Raw genomic sequence first — 14508 nt, 5'->3', positions numbered from 1 at the left:
AATGAAACGACTCCCCGAATGAATTCTCATTTTCTTTGACCTCTTCCCTGCTGAGGAACCCTATAAGCACAGAACAGAATTAAGTAGCACAGAGGAAACGAAGCTATACTTTAATATAAAAAATGCCATTAAGGCTTCTGCTTCTGGGGATGTTTATCCCCAGTCTGGAGAGTGGCACCGCTCTTTGGAGGGACCATGTCTCAGGTTTCCATAGGTGTGCCATGTGAGTGATTATCCCTGTTGGCTGGAATCTTCATTTTGGGAAGAAAACCTATCCAGAGCCTGCTGAAAGGAGATGGGGCATGGTCAGGAACGATGGTTCCTCCATACAGCTTGCAGTGCCCTGATGGATCCTCTGATGGATTTGTGCCTGGTCCAGGACAGCAGCAGCAAAGCAGGGATTGATGTTTCACATCTGTAGGAGCTGCTGCTGGGTTTGCTTAGAGCCAGACTGCAAGACATCACAGAATCCTAAAATCCTTTGGGGTGGGAGGGATCTTAGAGCCTGCCTCATCCCAAAACCCTGCCATGGGCAGGGAGGGACACCTTCTGCTGGACCGTGATGCTCCAAGTCAGAAAGAGCTTGAGGCATGGGTTTGCTTGGACTTTGGGACTTTAAGCATGAAACTAGTGGCATTGCCATGGCATTTCACCCATGTTGTGCACTGCTGGCACAAGAATGTCACCTCATAAAGAGCAGATGTTAATGCTATTAGGATGGCCCTTTTCACTGTGTTAGCATTCAGGATGTTCCTATGGCTGGAGTCAGATAATGGCTTTGTTGTTGTTTTAAGGTCTATAAACACTGGCCTTCAACCAAACCTTACAGCAAGAATGTTTCTGTACTGGATGAAGAGGGCAGTGAGTCAGTCCCTTTGTCTGCTTTTGGAAGTATGATTGGAATATGAGAGTAAGTTGTTCCTGTTGACGTCTGAATGCAGATAGGACGGGAATGTGGGAGGTCTGATGGTGAGCGGGACCCCACCTGTGGCAGGACTGTAGGAAAAACCTGGTTCCTGCTCTTCCATTTTTAAAACACCGTGTTCCACATGGAAAGATAGCTGTTATGTACAGGGATTCAAAGAGAAACTGCCAAGGCCCATCCCTTCTGCAGTGGCCTGGATTTTGCTGCAGAGATACAGCAAATCCCAGAACCTGTTGAATGATGTGTGGCCAGTGTTAGCTTATCTTTAATCCAATTTACAGACACTCCACAAGAAAGTATGTTCATGCTGGCCTGGACATTCCAGCTGCTCCATGGAAAATGTAATTCTAAGGCTTATGGCAGATTTTAAGCCGTTTTATGTTTGTTACAGATATTTTATCAAGCTACAGTTTAGGAATTGACTCAGGATTAAATTTATTCAGTGAGAAATCATGAATCTGGAAATTGCTGGTGAGCAAGGTTTCTAACAACTCCTGGTTTTAACAGCTGTGGAAGCAGAAGAGGAGTAGCCTTCCTGGTTTCCTGCCTTCATTCAGTGTTCAAAGGGGCTTTTTTTTAATTTTAGTTTGGTTTTTCTGGAGAATATAAACTCCAGTTCTTAATTCATTTGAACTTTATATATGTCCTCAGAGTCTGTTCTGGTAGAGTAAGCTTGGAGGGCTTTGATTCACACAAGATCTCTTTTATCCCTCTTTTTAAGCTGATACAGGAGCAGTGCTGAATAATTCTAAATTCATTGTTCATGTGGCAGGCTGCAAAGGTCCCTCTGAACCTGCATTATTTCTAGAACAACATGTTCTCTGAGGGGGTAGGTGTGAGCAGAGCCGGGGGCACAGCACCAGTACAAAAAAGAAGGCAGAGTCTGTCCCAAAAGACATGAGAGCAGCTGCCTATGGAAGCTGTCCTGGCTCAGGACAAGTGGATAAGCATGAGGAGCCTAAGAAAACTAGGCCTTGTTTCCTTAGGAAAGTTTGTTTAGCTAATAGACTTAATTTGCCAATGGTTTTTCTTGAAATTAGAATTTACAATCCCTTGCCTGATTGCTTCAAGATGTACTTTTATTTTTTCTCTCAAGGACTGTTAAATCCCAGGGGAATCCCTTTAAACATCTGTTCTGGCTTCTCTGGAGATACTGAGGGGTGGCTGCTGTGATACTGTAATTAGATGTGGCTCCTTGATTAACCAGGATTCTTGTGTCCACCTGCTGACACCTTTTAATGGGAGCAGATAAGTGCATCCCATAAGTGAAATAGCTGCATCTGTCAAAATGCTGAAATGGAATTCAGGGCTTGTTTTATTTATATATTACTTTTGTTTTATACATGTAATTATCTAAGCTCTTTAGTGTCTAATCTTGGGAAGTTATCACAGGGTGAGTTCATGGTTTGGTGTGAGCACAAGTACAATGATTGATGTGCATCCAGTGAAAATTATTTTACCTCATGAAGGATAAAATTCCCAAAATTCAGTACTGATCTATTACTGCTCTTATCAAAGTTGCCACAGATTTGAGAGATGGTTCTTGTAAACTTGTGTGTCCTTGTGTATTATTTCTTCCTCAGGCTTTAGCAGACCAAGCTGCTGATGGAACTGAAAGGAAAAAATGATATTTCAACTCCTGGACAATTAAAAACGAGAGCTGGAGGTAACAGCTTGTCTCTGTGTGGATAAGCCAAGTCTCAGACCCCTCAGTTCCTCTGGCTCTGTCTATAGGTTGATCTATATGTGTCTGTTCTTGGATTTCAGGCCTGGACCTGAGTCAACTGAACTTCTCCAGTGTGTGGTGATCATTGAATTGGACTTGGAGACATGAGAAAAGGTGCTGGAAAACTTGGAGCTGGCTCTGAATTGCCATTCAAGCAATTTGTGTAAAAAAAAGGCTGCCAGGTATTCACACTTGACATATCATCACATTTTTTGCTTGGCTGAAGGGGTGGATTCCAGGGAAGTACCAGATTATCTCAGCTAATGCCAATGGCAAATTGCCAGGATAAAGAAAGAAAAATAATACTGCAGCCTTACTTCATTGTGATGGTGCTTGTGACGGGGCTGGTGACACCCCAGGAGTTAGCTGGTGACTTTCTTTTCTGTTGAAGATGCCACTTAGGAATGAGTTTGGGAAAGGATTAGGTCCTTAACTAGGAGCTGAATCCTCTGCACAGGGAGGCTGGGTTTGGAGATGAAACACTGAGTTGATACTCCTACCTCTCGTTAATCATTAAATACACGCGAGGAGCCGTGACAGATGGGCCACGTTCCACATTTGCAGAGCGTGTTTCAGAATTAATTGTGCTGACAACATTTTAGAAAGAGCCAGCTCCAGGCTCTTTTCTCTTTGGCAACAGTGGCTTCTGGCTGCTGTCAGGCAGATGAACATGTTTGTCTGGGTTTATTATTTTGGGTTTGGCTCACATGCTCACTGTACTGATGATTAGGGGTGTGGGGAGAGCATTACCTACATTTATTAACTGGGCTTCAGATAGCCATCAACAGCTTTTTACCTGAGTGCCTGTGGATTTGTGAGGGGGAATAGCTCTGGGACTAGATAAGGAGAGGTGGGAGGGAAGCCTGGAGCAGGATCCACACTGTGCTGTTGTTTGTGGCCAATAGAGATGGCTGTCAGGGATCCAGAGGGCTGAGGTCTGGTCTGCAGAGAATTCCAGCGAGGTTTAGTCTAGACTAAGCATTTTTGGATGCACCGAGTCTATCACTCTTGCTCAGATTCCTCTGCCAGGGACTAATTGGAGCTGATGATCGCCTGCCATGAGAATTCCATTTCAAAGGTGCTTTTTTTTTTTCTTTTCCTATTTTAAAAAGCAGTTTACAGGTTTTGGCAAGAGGCTGTTATTGGCTCTAAAATAACAAAAATGCTTCCAGCATAGACTTAGGCATAACTGTTAATATTCTCCAGATTCCTTCATTGAAAAAACCATGCCAGTTACAAACAAACAAAAATCCACCCCTCCCTCCAATTTGCTTAGCCAAATTTACTTTCTATTTGCTTATTTGCAGCCCATAAAAGCTCTTTCCTTCAAGCCTTGAAATGCAGAATGCATTTTTTCATTTTGATTTTGACAGACATCCGTTACATGTTTCTCCCACAAAATTTGTATGCTGTGGTGGGATTTCCAAAGCATTCCCCCTCAGCCTCATGTTTCTGTGCTTGGAGTCAGCAGGATCAGTGTTAGACTGACACTGGACACCCTGCAAATCCCCTTCTTGCTTGGACACTTCGTTTTTGGTTTGTTCTTTTCTTAAAAAACTTTAAAAACTTAAATTAATTTTACCTGGATAAACCTTTACTTCATTCTGAGCTTTCAGCATAAATTACTTGTCAGTACAAACAAAAGGAAAATGATCTATAGTGTACCAAGATGGATATTAGGAATTGTTAAATATTTTCTTTAATTTTTAAAAGGAGTTTAGATGCATCTTCTCACCCTGTCTTCAGTTTTGTCAGTTACAAGTAGAAACCTTAAGGGTGGATATTTTAATGGCCAATCAATCAAAGGCTTTTTTAAGAAGAGATATCAAAAGCCAATCACTGTTAAAATTAATGTTTGGGGTTTTCTTATGAAGGTTTTTTTTTTTATGTTTCCATAATGCTAATTTAGAAACAAGGAGATATTGTAAAAGCTGTGAAGTTATTAATAATGCAATTTAATTAATGTACTCTTTCAAATGCTCTTAAAATCAAATCCAGATCCAGAAGTAGCTGCAAGAAAGCTGCAGAATGGGTGAGAAGGTGAAAAACAGCAGCTTTGCAGAGGAAGATGATTTATCACATAGAGATCTTCAGGCTGCTGCCTCAAGAAACGGTGTTTATAAGCATAACATAGAGATTGGGTTTGGGATCAGAATAAGGGTCTGACTGGGATGAGATGAAAAGTTGCTGCTTCTCAAAAATCCACCTGAAGCTAGTCAAGGTTTGAGAGCTTGGATTTAAAAGATCTAATAGTCACCCTTGCATACATTACTGGAATAATCAGGTAATTATTGTCTTCTCTTTTTGTGGTGAAATTAATTGCAGCATTATTCCTAAAGTCCTAACTCAGCTGTCTGACAGGATGGGAAGAAATGCAGACTCCCAGAAAAAGTCTCCTCACTTACTCATGGTTTTTTATGGTAAAGCCTGTTTTGTGATGAGTCAGGCACTTCTGGCTCCTGTTTTGTGGGATAAAACTCCTGACATACTGCATTCCTCCTGTAAGAGTAGCAGCCCCCTAGAAATCTTGGGAATCTCCAGGTTTATTCCACCTCTCATGAGACCTCTGTGGAGTCCTTGGAGCAACTGAAGCAGATTTCTCTTTGCAGAGAAATCTTCTCCTGGAGGGCCTGCTTTCTGTGCCCTCTCATTCCTTGGAAAGACTTGTGAGGAAGTGACAGCTGAACAACCCTAACAGGATCACAGGAAAGGGACTCCTTGATGTTCTTCCTGTAGATGAGGGAAGTGGTTGAGTGTAAGTACACACAAAGAAAGAGAGAGACGCAGTGAGGAATGGTAATTCCACTTGGAGACCGTCACCTGTCAGTCCAGGTGAAAGTCAAGGTAAAAGGTCTTTGTAATTGTTGGTTTTGGGGTTTTTTTTCCAAGTCCGAGGCTGATCTTTAAATGAAGCATTTGCAGTCACTTGTAGGAGCTTAAGCCACTTGTGTGCCCCCTAATTACACCAGCCCAGGGATGGAGATGTTGGGAACAGCAGCAAATACTACAGGAGCTGCCAAGAGTGATTTATTCCAAGCACCCATGCGGAATCTTAGCCAGTGCTGAAGTCACAGTGTATTTCAGCAGTAATTCTTGGACTCTCCTCTGTGGTGTTAGTTCAGTCATGGCCTTGTAACAGGCAAAGTGGAAAAAAAGCTGGAGGAATGCCATCTTAAAACACATAATGCCAGAACTGGAAATATTGGGTTCTTACATTATTGTGAAAATGAGGTTGTAACAGACCTAAAACAAGAGCCCAAATAATTTCTTCTCAGATCAAAGAAACAATAAGATAAATAATATTAAATAGCATGGCTCCATTAATCAGTGAATTTGCCTTGATTTGCACCAGCTTAGTGTCACAGCACATTTCTTACACCAAGGCGAGCTGTACCTGGGAGATGTGCAAAGGATTTTTCTCTTAAAGAAAGCTGGGATTTGAAAAAAAGAAGTAATAAAATGTAGAAGAGGCCTTGTGACATGGTTTGAATTTACCTGGCCCACAGACAGCAGCCATAGGTTTGGTTTGTATCCCAGCAGGTCACTGCATTTCTGTTAAAATGTGCTCAGTCATTAAAAGGCAGTGTACACACGTAGTGTGTGATCAGTTATCAATTTTAATAGCATTTCTCTACAAAAGTCATAGGGAAAACTGCTGTAGGTGTCCCTGTGGCCTGCTTTGCTCTTTCTTACAATATATTTTATTTGTTTTTACTGTACTTAAACTCATTGCCTATTCTAAATTCTTCCCAAATCACAAATGAGGGCATTTTGAGTCATCATCATAAAACCTGAAATAAACTGTAACAGAATTAATCCGCTGATTAGAGAAATGGTTTAAAAATCAATCAACGTAATTCTTTTAATTAAGTCCATTAAGGATAAAGGTTATTTCTTGGCTCAGGTGATGCCAGTGGTGAACAATCTTACCAGTTATTGTAGCAAGTTCTATCTCTTATATCAGAATAAGTCAGAGTGAGTAATCTCTGTTTTTTCTTTAAATGCTCAGCACATTATTTGTTCACTGTTATTTCTTGTTTTATCTCTGTCTTCAGTGTTAGAAATCCGTCAGAGTTTTGCCCTTCATAGAAGCAGGATTAAAAGCCAACAGTGATATTAAAAAAAAGTACCAGGCAGCCTTTAGCCTCTTGGGAAGAGGAATTCCAGTAAGGAGCACTACATCTCAGAGTATCATAAAGCCTTCCTTGAAATTGGAAAGTTCTAATTTTAAGCTGCTGCAACTGATGAAGATTTTGGCGCTGTCCCAAGTGATCAGCTCCCCACAGGCTCTTCCTCAGCCTTCCTGCCTGTGCCTTGATTAAACTGATGGATTCTGAAGGGAAGCCTCAGAAAACCACCGTTTTAGCTACATTTATGGCATGGCATTTTTTCAGAAACCAACTGATGGTAATTAACAGAGAGCAGCAGCAGCACTGTGCTCCATTTTTACAGAGTAATAACTCCCTTCAGAAGCAGCCCAAATTTAAGGCTGATGACAGCATTATTGTCCAGAAAAATGAACGTGTCAGTTCTCTTCCATCTCTCAGACTGGGAGGGAAATCATTTGGTGCTCACAGCAATCAGGACAGAGTCATTAACATATTAATAGAGAAATAATATTTCCCTGTCTCCGTCCCTGGCTGAGTTTTGATGCCCAGCCTACCCAGGCTCTGGTGGTTGCTGCAGCTGAAGTCCAAATTCAGCCCTAGGGTGTGACCAAGGGGCCCAAGAGTGACAAAATTAGTTAGAAAATCAAAAAATTAGTGAGACCTGAAGAGGCCACTGCTGTTTTGTGTTCCTGGGCTGCAGGATTCCAACACCAAGGGAGAGGAGTGAAGGAAAGGATAAACTTGAGTTTGCCTGCCTAATCTGGGAAGGATAAATAATTGGCATGCAAGTGATAAAGTGATCAAATGCTTCCTTTTTGGTGCTTTCATCCTTTCACAGGTGATGAGAATAAAGACATACCTGAGAACCTACAAGGGGCTTTGAACAGATGCTGACTGAACATCTGTGGGATGTTGAGGAGCTGACTTCAGCACCATGTAATGAAAGGAAATGCTGAGGTTAGGGTTTCTCATGGGATTTTTGGGTGGTTACTGGCCATGTCTGTAGCACTGTGATGTGGGGGACAGGTCAGACTCCTCTTTGGGGAATGCCTTGGTTGCTTGTGCGGTGTGTGGGTGAAGGGTGGGTGCATTCTTTGTCTGGAGTTTGTACTGCTCCATTTCACCAGCAGCCAACATGAGAAGAGGACTGGGAAAATCAGTTCTGCGAGCCAGCTTGGCAAATTGAGAGTTTATGTTAATCAAGGCTACAAACTTCAGAATATCAGCGACTTGGTGTTATTAGTGGGATGGGAATTACGGCTGGGATATGTGATGCCTGTAGGAGAGGCACAGAGATGAGTTACCTTGGGACAGAAACCCCTTTCCATGTTACCTTGCAGAATGTTTATGTCATGTGAGGCTGTAAGAGCACTTTAGTCTGCATCCCTTTCCATCCCCAGTCCTTGCAAAGACCACTCTGGACTGTCTCGTGTCCTTCCCCAGCAGAAAACATCCATTTTCTGTCTGTGCCTTCTTTAGGAAAAGAAGAAATTTTCGGGACTGTTACCTCTTCTTCCCTTTGTTCTGACCTGATGCTGGGGGGACAGGACTGGAATGGGGAAGGACAACTTCTCTTTTAAGCTAAGAGCAAAAGTCATAGCTGTCACCAGAAAGGAGATCAGTGGCTGTGTCTGGTGGAAAGGAAGAGGCAGGAGCAGCGAAGCTGCCTCAGCAGCTCTGCCCCACCTCAGCCTCGAGTGCAGCGTGTGTTGATGCTGCTGTCTGCCTTTGGAACACTCATTTGGCAATGCATTTGTGGTTAAACTTAGCTCAGTGGATGTGGAGAAGGTGAGTGGATTTGAAAAAAATCCAGAACTGGCCAGAATTTACTGGAGTTTGCTGCACTGGGGCCATCAGGCTGATCTGTGTGTCTGTGCGAGGTATGAATTTTGCATTAAATTGTCCATTGACACTGGGGAAGTGGCAGCTAAACACAATTTAATACATCTCTAAGGGCAAGCAAGCCTTTTCCAATTTCATGGGAGTGAGGAAAGTTCACTATTGCCATTTTTAGTCCAACCTTCAGTAGTTTGATATTGCCCCACGTAGGCTCTGAGAGAGGTATCTCATATCTCATATTTCTTCATCATGGTACAGGAGCACTTAAATTGGTTCTCTATTTTATTTTGGTGTGGAGTTGCTGAGATAATACCTTTGTTTGAGGGAAATGAAGTCAGAGTGAAGGAAATCCCAGCCCTAGGGGCTGTTCAGACATTTGAATATATTCCCTTTTATATAATTTCAGTGGGAGAACTTTGGGAAATACCAGCTGCCTCTCTCCTTATTTTATTTTTCTATGGATTTTTCTTTTCATTTTGTATTCAGTCTTAACTTCTAAGTAAGTATCTCTGCCTTCTTCATATTTCAGTCTCTGCTTTGCTATTTCTGTTTCCCTTGCCATTCTCTGCTTTTGCACTCCCTTCCTAGGGAAGTAGGAAAATTCAGGTGTTAATACTGGAATGATTTTCAGTGCTGTATTTTCAGCCTTGAATCTTGCAGCTTTCCCTTGCTTTCCTCAAGATGGTGAGATCTTCTGTGTGAGAGCAGCGGCACAGGTCTTCTGTGTAGATCTCAGAGTGAGCAATTATTCTTAATACATCCAGAGTAAAATCCACAGTTACATCATCCCAGCACAGCTCTGTGTCATCCCAGCAGGAACATCCAGCTGAAATGGATGATACTTTGCCAGGATGTAAGAGGAACCTTCCTCAGGACAACATTTCTCTTTCATCTGAGGTTGTTCCCATTTTTATTGTATTAGTTCAGGTTTTTCAGCTGGTTGTTTTAACTCATTTTTTCTGAAGAGCACCAAGATTTCTGTATGGGGTGTTTATTTAAATGTATTTTACAATGTAAGATATACAGATCCAACTTGAGCCTCATTAAAAGAACATTGCCAAAAATGGAAAGCCTTCAGAGGCCTATTAGAGTGAATTATCCTAATGAGAAGCATGAATTCTGTCCTAGCAGCTCAAAGTGCTTCAGTGCATCTGGAGTTTTCCCAAAACCTGCCAGAATTTAAGGACCCGTGTCAGTCTGGCTTTCCTTGCCTTGTAACCGGGACAGAGAGCAGCCAAGTGCTGTCTCTGCCAGCTGTACATTCAGAATATAATTTAAATAAAACACTTAACTAACAGCAGAAACTGTTCTGGCTTTGCTGAGCATGTGTAAGATATTTTTAGATAAAAATTCTCATTATGGTTGCTGACAGAAAAGACTTGCTTTTCTTCCTGTAATCATTTCCTACAGGTGAGCAATGGGAATTAGAATTCAAAGCTGTGTGAGCCTTTCAGGAGGATGGAGAGCAAGGAAATGGAGGTCCAAAGCAATCAGGACTGCCATTTTGAATGTAGTCTCCTCACTGTTCCTGGCCCAGGGTTTTAGGTGAATGTTGCCAAGAAGAAATAGTCACTTGGTGTAAGCCACCTCTGCATTGTCTGCTTTAATTGTAAAAGCATCAAGTGGCATTTCCTTCCCCATCAAATTCCCTGGCCTTGTATCGCCAGATGTGGCCGTAAGTTATCCAGCTGTGAATCAAACCAGTCCCTTTCTTCATCTTGCTGAAAGCTGCTGTTCTCAGATGCTCTTTGCTGTTGGTTCCCCCTCAAAATGAGAAGGGGTTGTTACAGTGTGACGTGTAAACCTCACCTCCGGTTATTTTTCCATCCTCCTGACACCGACGAGCAGTTTGAAATGGTGATGTGTCACTGGCAGCACTCATATGGGGCTGGAATGGTGCCCTGGAAGTGATTCCTGATGCTTCCAGATGTGTAAGTCTTCTGGCACCTCCTTCCCTACAAAATGAAGTAGGTTTTTTGCCCCTCTGCTTTATGCTGTTTTACGTACTGCACGTGCTGATGGCATCCAGCTGGTGAGTTACTGTGATCCTGAGACCTGCAAAGAGCTGGATGTAAAGCTGGAAAGGTAACTAATCCTTTTGAAACCAGGCACCCACTTGCAAGTTCAAATGACTTGCCATGTAGGATTGCTGGATAGAGCAATTTTCCAGATCTAGATTGAACATGGAAACCTCATCTCTTATTTTCAAAATTAGGAAGCTGTGGTTTACTTCTTGCTTTGCTCCTTCTGTGCAGAATATCCTTCTTCCTTGCTGCTGCTTTGTTTTTTCTCCTTGGGTAGCTACTTGAGGAGTGCCCATCTTAGAAGTCATTTTCACCTTTTAGTTGCTGGAGTCTTCTGGGAACCTCCAGCTCTTCCTAAGGTATAAATCAATACAGGTTTTCTCTTTAATTCCACCCATGCCAGCTGAGGATATCTGTGTACTCAGTCCTTCCTGAAGAAAACAGCACTGGTAGCTACATAAAGATTCCTGTGCATTAGCCAGATGCTGGGTCTGAATCTGGGATCAGGTAGGAGAACTTTTTTGCAGGACTCTCCCTCAGTTGTGTTCCTTTTGCTGTGCAGTTTTTACTAGTACACAATATTGTTCATGCCCAGTAGCTATAATAATGATAGCATTATTTTTTTTTAAATTTTATTTTATTTAATAATATTTTATTATTTCATTTTTTCTCTGGAAGGGATTGAATCAAGTGATGTACAGGGAGGAGCAGAGGTGCAGATGAATGTAATAATGTCTTGCTGTGACTGAACGCAGCAGCTGTCAAGTGAGTTAAATACAAGCATTTCTCAGTGCAAAAGCTGCTTGAAGCTGATAATTGTTTGCCTTTGAGAAAGCAAAGCCCTCTCATTATAGATATGTAATGTGCCATGAATCCCCATCTCAAGCAAAACTATCTGAGATTAAATCTTCTTCCAATTTGCATTGTTCAGAAAATTATAGCTAGCCGGGGTCAGCGTTTGGATGATGCATTCTCAGCCCTCGGGTTTATCCACTGGCTCCAGGACCAGACCACAATTTCAAACAGCTCAAAGAGGTTTCCTATTGACTCTGTTTTGGCTGTTTTCAGCTGTGCTGCTCCTTCCTGCAGTCTCATCCATGCAGCCCTCAGAGATGTTCTTCACCCTTCTGTGCCTTGCCTTCTTTCCTGAAGCTTTCCTTTCCAAACCAAGACATCCACTTAAAATGCAGAGTCTTGGTTTGAGCTGCATTCCTCAGTGATCTCTTCCCAATTCCAAACAGTGAACCGCAGCTAAAACAGTAACAGAGAGCTGCTGTGCACAGCCAGGCTCGACTCCCAGAGCAACATCTGGATTTGTTAGGATGAGCAGGAAAAGAACTCTGGAGGGTTTAGGAGCAGTATTTTCTGTGTGCTGAGCTCTTTGGTCACCCTGCCTGTGGGCTCCACTGTGAACAGGAGATGGCCAGGTCACAACAGGATGGCCAGGAGAGCAGGGTGGGATGGTAACAGATGAAATCTGGGAAGGAATTGCAAAGGGCCTTTGCAAATGCAAGTCCATGTCTTTCCCAGCACCTCCAAGATGCCCCGGGGCTGTTGACTCATTGTTAAGTCAAATGTGCTGCATGGAATGCTGGATGATTTCAGTTTGTGTAAGTCCATGTTTTATTTGAAGGCCACTTCCTCAAAGAAATTATTCTTCTGAAACACGTGCAAGATTTAAGAGATTTTCCTCCAGTGGTTTCAGTTGGGAAGAAGCAGTTTTCCTCTGCAGAGTTGTGCAATGATGTCCCCTATGTCACTGTTCCCCTCATCCCTGCTGCCAGCTCTGGTGTCAGAAGGAACAAGGATGCATCAGAAGTCCCCTGACTCTTGAGTTTCCACAGGCATTAGATGGCTTTGGGAATGTTGATACCCTTTGGGGTCGCTTACCTTTGGATGGTGTGATGCTGCATAAATGAGATGTGAGCCAGTGACAGAGCTGGTGATGGCTCTGTTCTTCCCAGACCTGCACTGCCAATCCATTGGCAGTAGCTGCAGAGAGGTGAGCTCCCCGTGTGTTTCTGGAAGTGTAACTTGACCTGGATGTCATTTGTTTTTATTCAGCAGCCTGTGCCCCTGAACTTCCAACGACTGTTCTCTTAAAAAAGAATAAAAGGAACAGGAATGGGAAAACCAAACAGATGTGGAGTGATATTTGGGCTGTTATGCAAACGGCCCAGCATTGGATGAAACTTAAGTTCTGTGCTCTTCCAATTACATCTTATTTATTTTTGTCTTTTCCCTGTAAATTTTGCAGGGTTGTCTCTCGTCTTCTCATCCAGCCTCATCTCAGCCCTGTGCAGAGACATCACCTGGGCTCACAGGATGAGGAATCACCTATGACCTTCTCCATGAATGGTTAAATGTCAGTCCAAATATCTTTGAGCTGTCAAAGTAGATTTCTGATGAACATGAGTTAATTTTCTCTCTTGTGCTGCGTGTACTAGAGCTTTTATATGTCTGGAAACACGCATGTTTCCTCTTCCTAGAACACGGATTTCACAGCTTACATCATTGAGTGTCATTTTTTACAGCTGGTTTTGCTCTTTAACCATTTGTTTCTTTCCTCTGTAGCTCAAGGAGATGGTGGAAAATGAGCCAAAAGCATCATGTGAGTCAAGAGGCACTGAAGTGCTGCCAAGCATCAATTCCCACCATGGCAGGAACGACTCCTGGGGTGGTGAATTCCAAAGAAATGGCTCTGTGGTGGCTGGCACCGGCTGCAGCAGGAAAGTCACGCCAAGACAGGAACAGGGCAGCAGGTAAGAATCTCAGTGTCTCACTCATGCATCCAGGCACTCTGTGGTTTCCCAGCCTGTGGTGTGGGAAGCATGTCAGCAGGTCATCCTTGGAACACTTGGGCTGCTGAGCCAAGTAGGAAGAAGGTGGGAGAGGAGCAGGGAGAGAGGGAGTTACTGATCTGGGACTGCAGCACTGAGGAGGGAGCCAGGCTTCTGACTGCAGGGTTCTTGCCTCCTTCACTGAAATAAGTAACCTGAGGTAACACTTGGGCAAGATATTTCTTTTCCTTCTGTCTGCTTCTTCCAGTTTTAGACAAGTATCCCTATCTAATTCCAAGCTAATTCCAGCCTTTGCTACTGCTGTATTGGCACTGTTCCAGCCTCTCTCTGTGCCCTGATAATTGAGTGCCTGTATGGCCCCTATGGGCAGAAACAGCTGCATCACCTCCCCACTTGAAATCATGTACTTGAAATCATCTTTAGTTTGGTGAGAGGTAGGGAATATTGGATAATGAAGTCAGGCTCTGATTTTTATGTGTTTATTTTGAAGACAGTACCAGCCCAGTGTCTTTCTGTATCCATTTAAATGGGAAACTATAAAGTTTCTTCTTCAAAAATCAGGCCTACCAGGATTCCTTCAGTCCCAGCCTTTAGCTACTGCACACAAAACCAGTGTTTTCAACTCAGGATTTTCATGTCACTATCCTGGCACCATGTTTCTTGTGGCAAAACCCTTTTTCCAGCTCAGACTTCACCCAGCACAGGGATTATACCCTGTTTGAAAGGGCAGAGTGTATTCTAGTGTGTACAGGTGCAGAAAGGACAAGCCAGCTTTGCTCTTACGTGGTGAAAACTAATTTTCTGGGAAGGTAGCTGTGTTTTCTCAGGACTTTAGGCTGTTGAATACCAAAATGTGTCACTTCTGGACATGCAAGTTTAGATTTCATTTCTCTTTCTGCTCCTTCTTGCTAGATTGGAACTCTAAATTTGAATTCAATGCTATGAAATAATTTTAACCAGTATTAAAACTCAAAAAAGAAGCTGAAGGAATGTCCAACTCATTATTAAAAAGGAGCTGATGAGTTTGGAGCCCCAGACTAATTAGGAAATCTCTAGGACAGGGTATAAAACCAGTAAGGCTTTG

General features: G+C 42.8%; 1 protein-coding gene across 50 annotated transcripts in view; it reads left to right on the top strand.

The window, feature by feature from the left end:
• The window catches only part of ADAMTS3 (ADAM metallopeptidase with thrombospondin type 1 motif 3), a 100855-nt gene that overhangs the window by 17624 nt on the left and 68723 nt on the right, over positions 1-14508 (top strand). For 12 of the 50 annotated variants that reach the window (XM_086890810.1, XM_086890821.1, XM_086890824.1 and 9 more), the window contains 6 exons: positions 2509-2591; positions 2693-2833; positions 5261-5495; positions 7599-7717; positions 11302-11388; positions 13198-13385. The gene's annotated coding sequence lies outside the window, so the exon portion shown is untranslated. Of the gene's footprint in view, positions 1-794; positions 911-2508; positions 2592-2692; positions 2834-5260; positions 5496-6706; positions 7059-7598; positions 7718-11301; positions 11389-13197; positions 13386-14508 lie in introns of all 50 variants that reach the window. The other 38 variants (XM_086890842.1, XM_086890828.1, XM_086890814.1 and 35 more) reach the window with 14 other exon arrangements.

The sequence above is a fragment of the Cyanistes caeruleus genome, chromosome 5 (genome assembly GCF_971803275.1).
Source record: "Cyanistes caeruleus chromosome 5, bCyaCae1.hap1.1, whole genome shotgun sequence".
Taxonomy (NCBI): Eukaryota; Metazoa; Chordata; class Aves; order Passeriformes; family Paridae; genus Cyanistes; species Cyanistes caeruleus.
The sequence above is the reverse complement of the archived record's forward strand: the minus strand, read 5'-3'. Positions and strand labels throughout refer to the sequence as shown.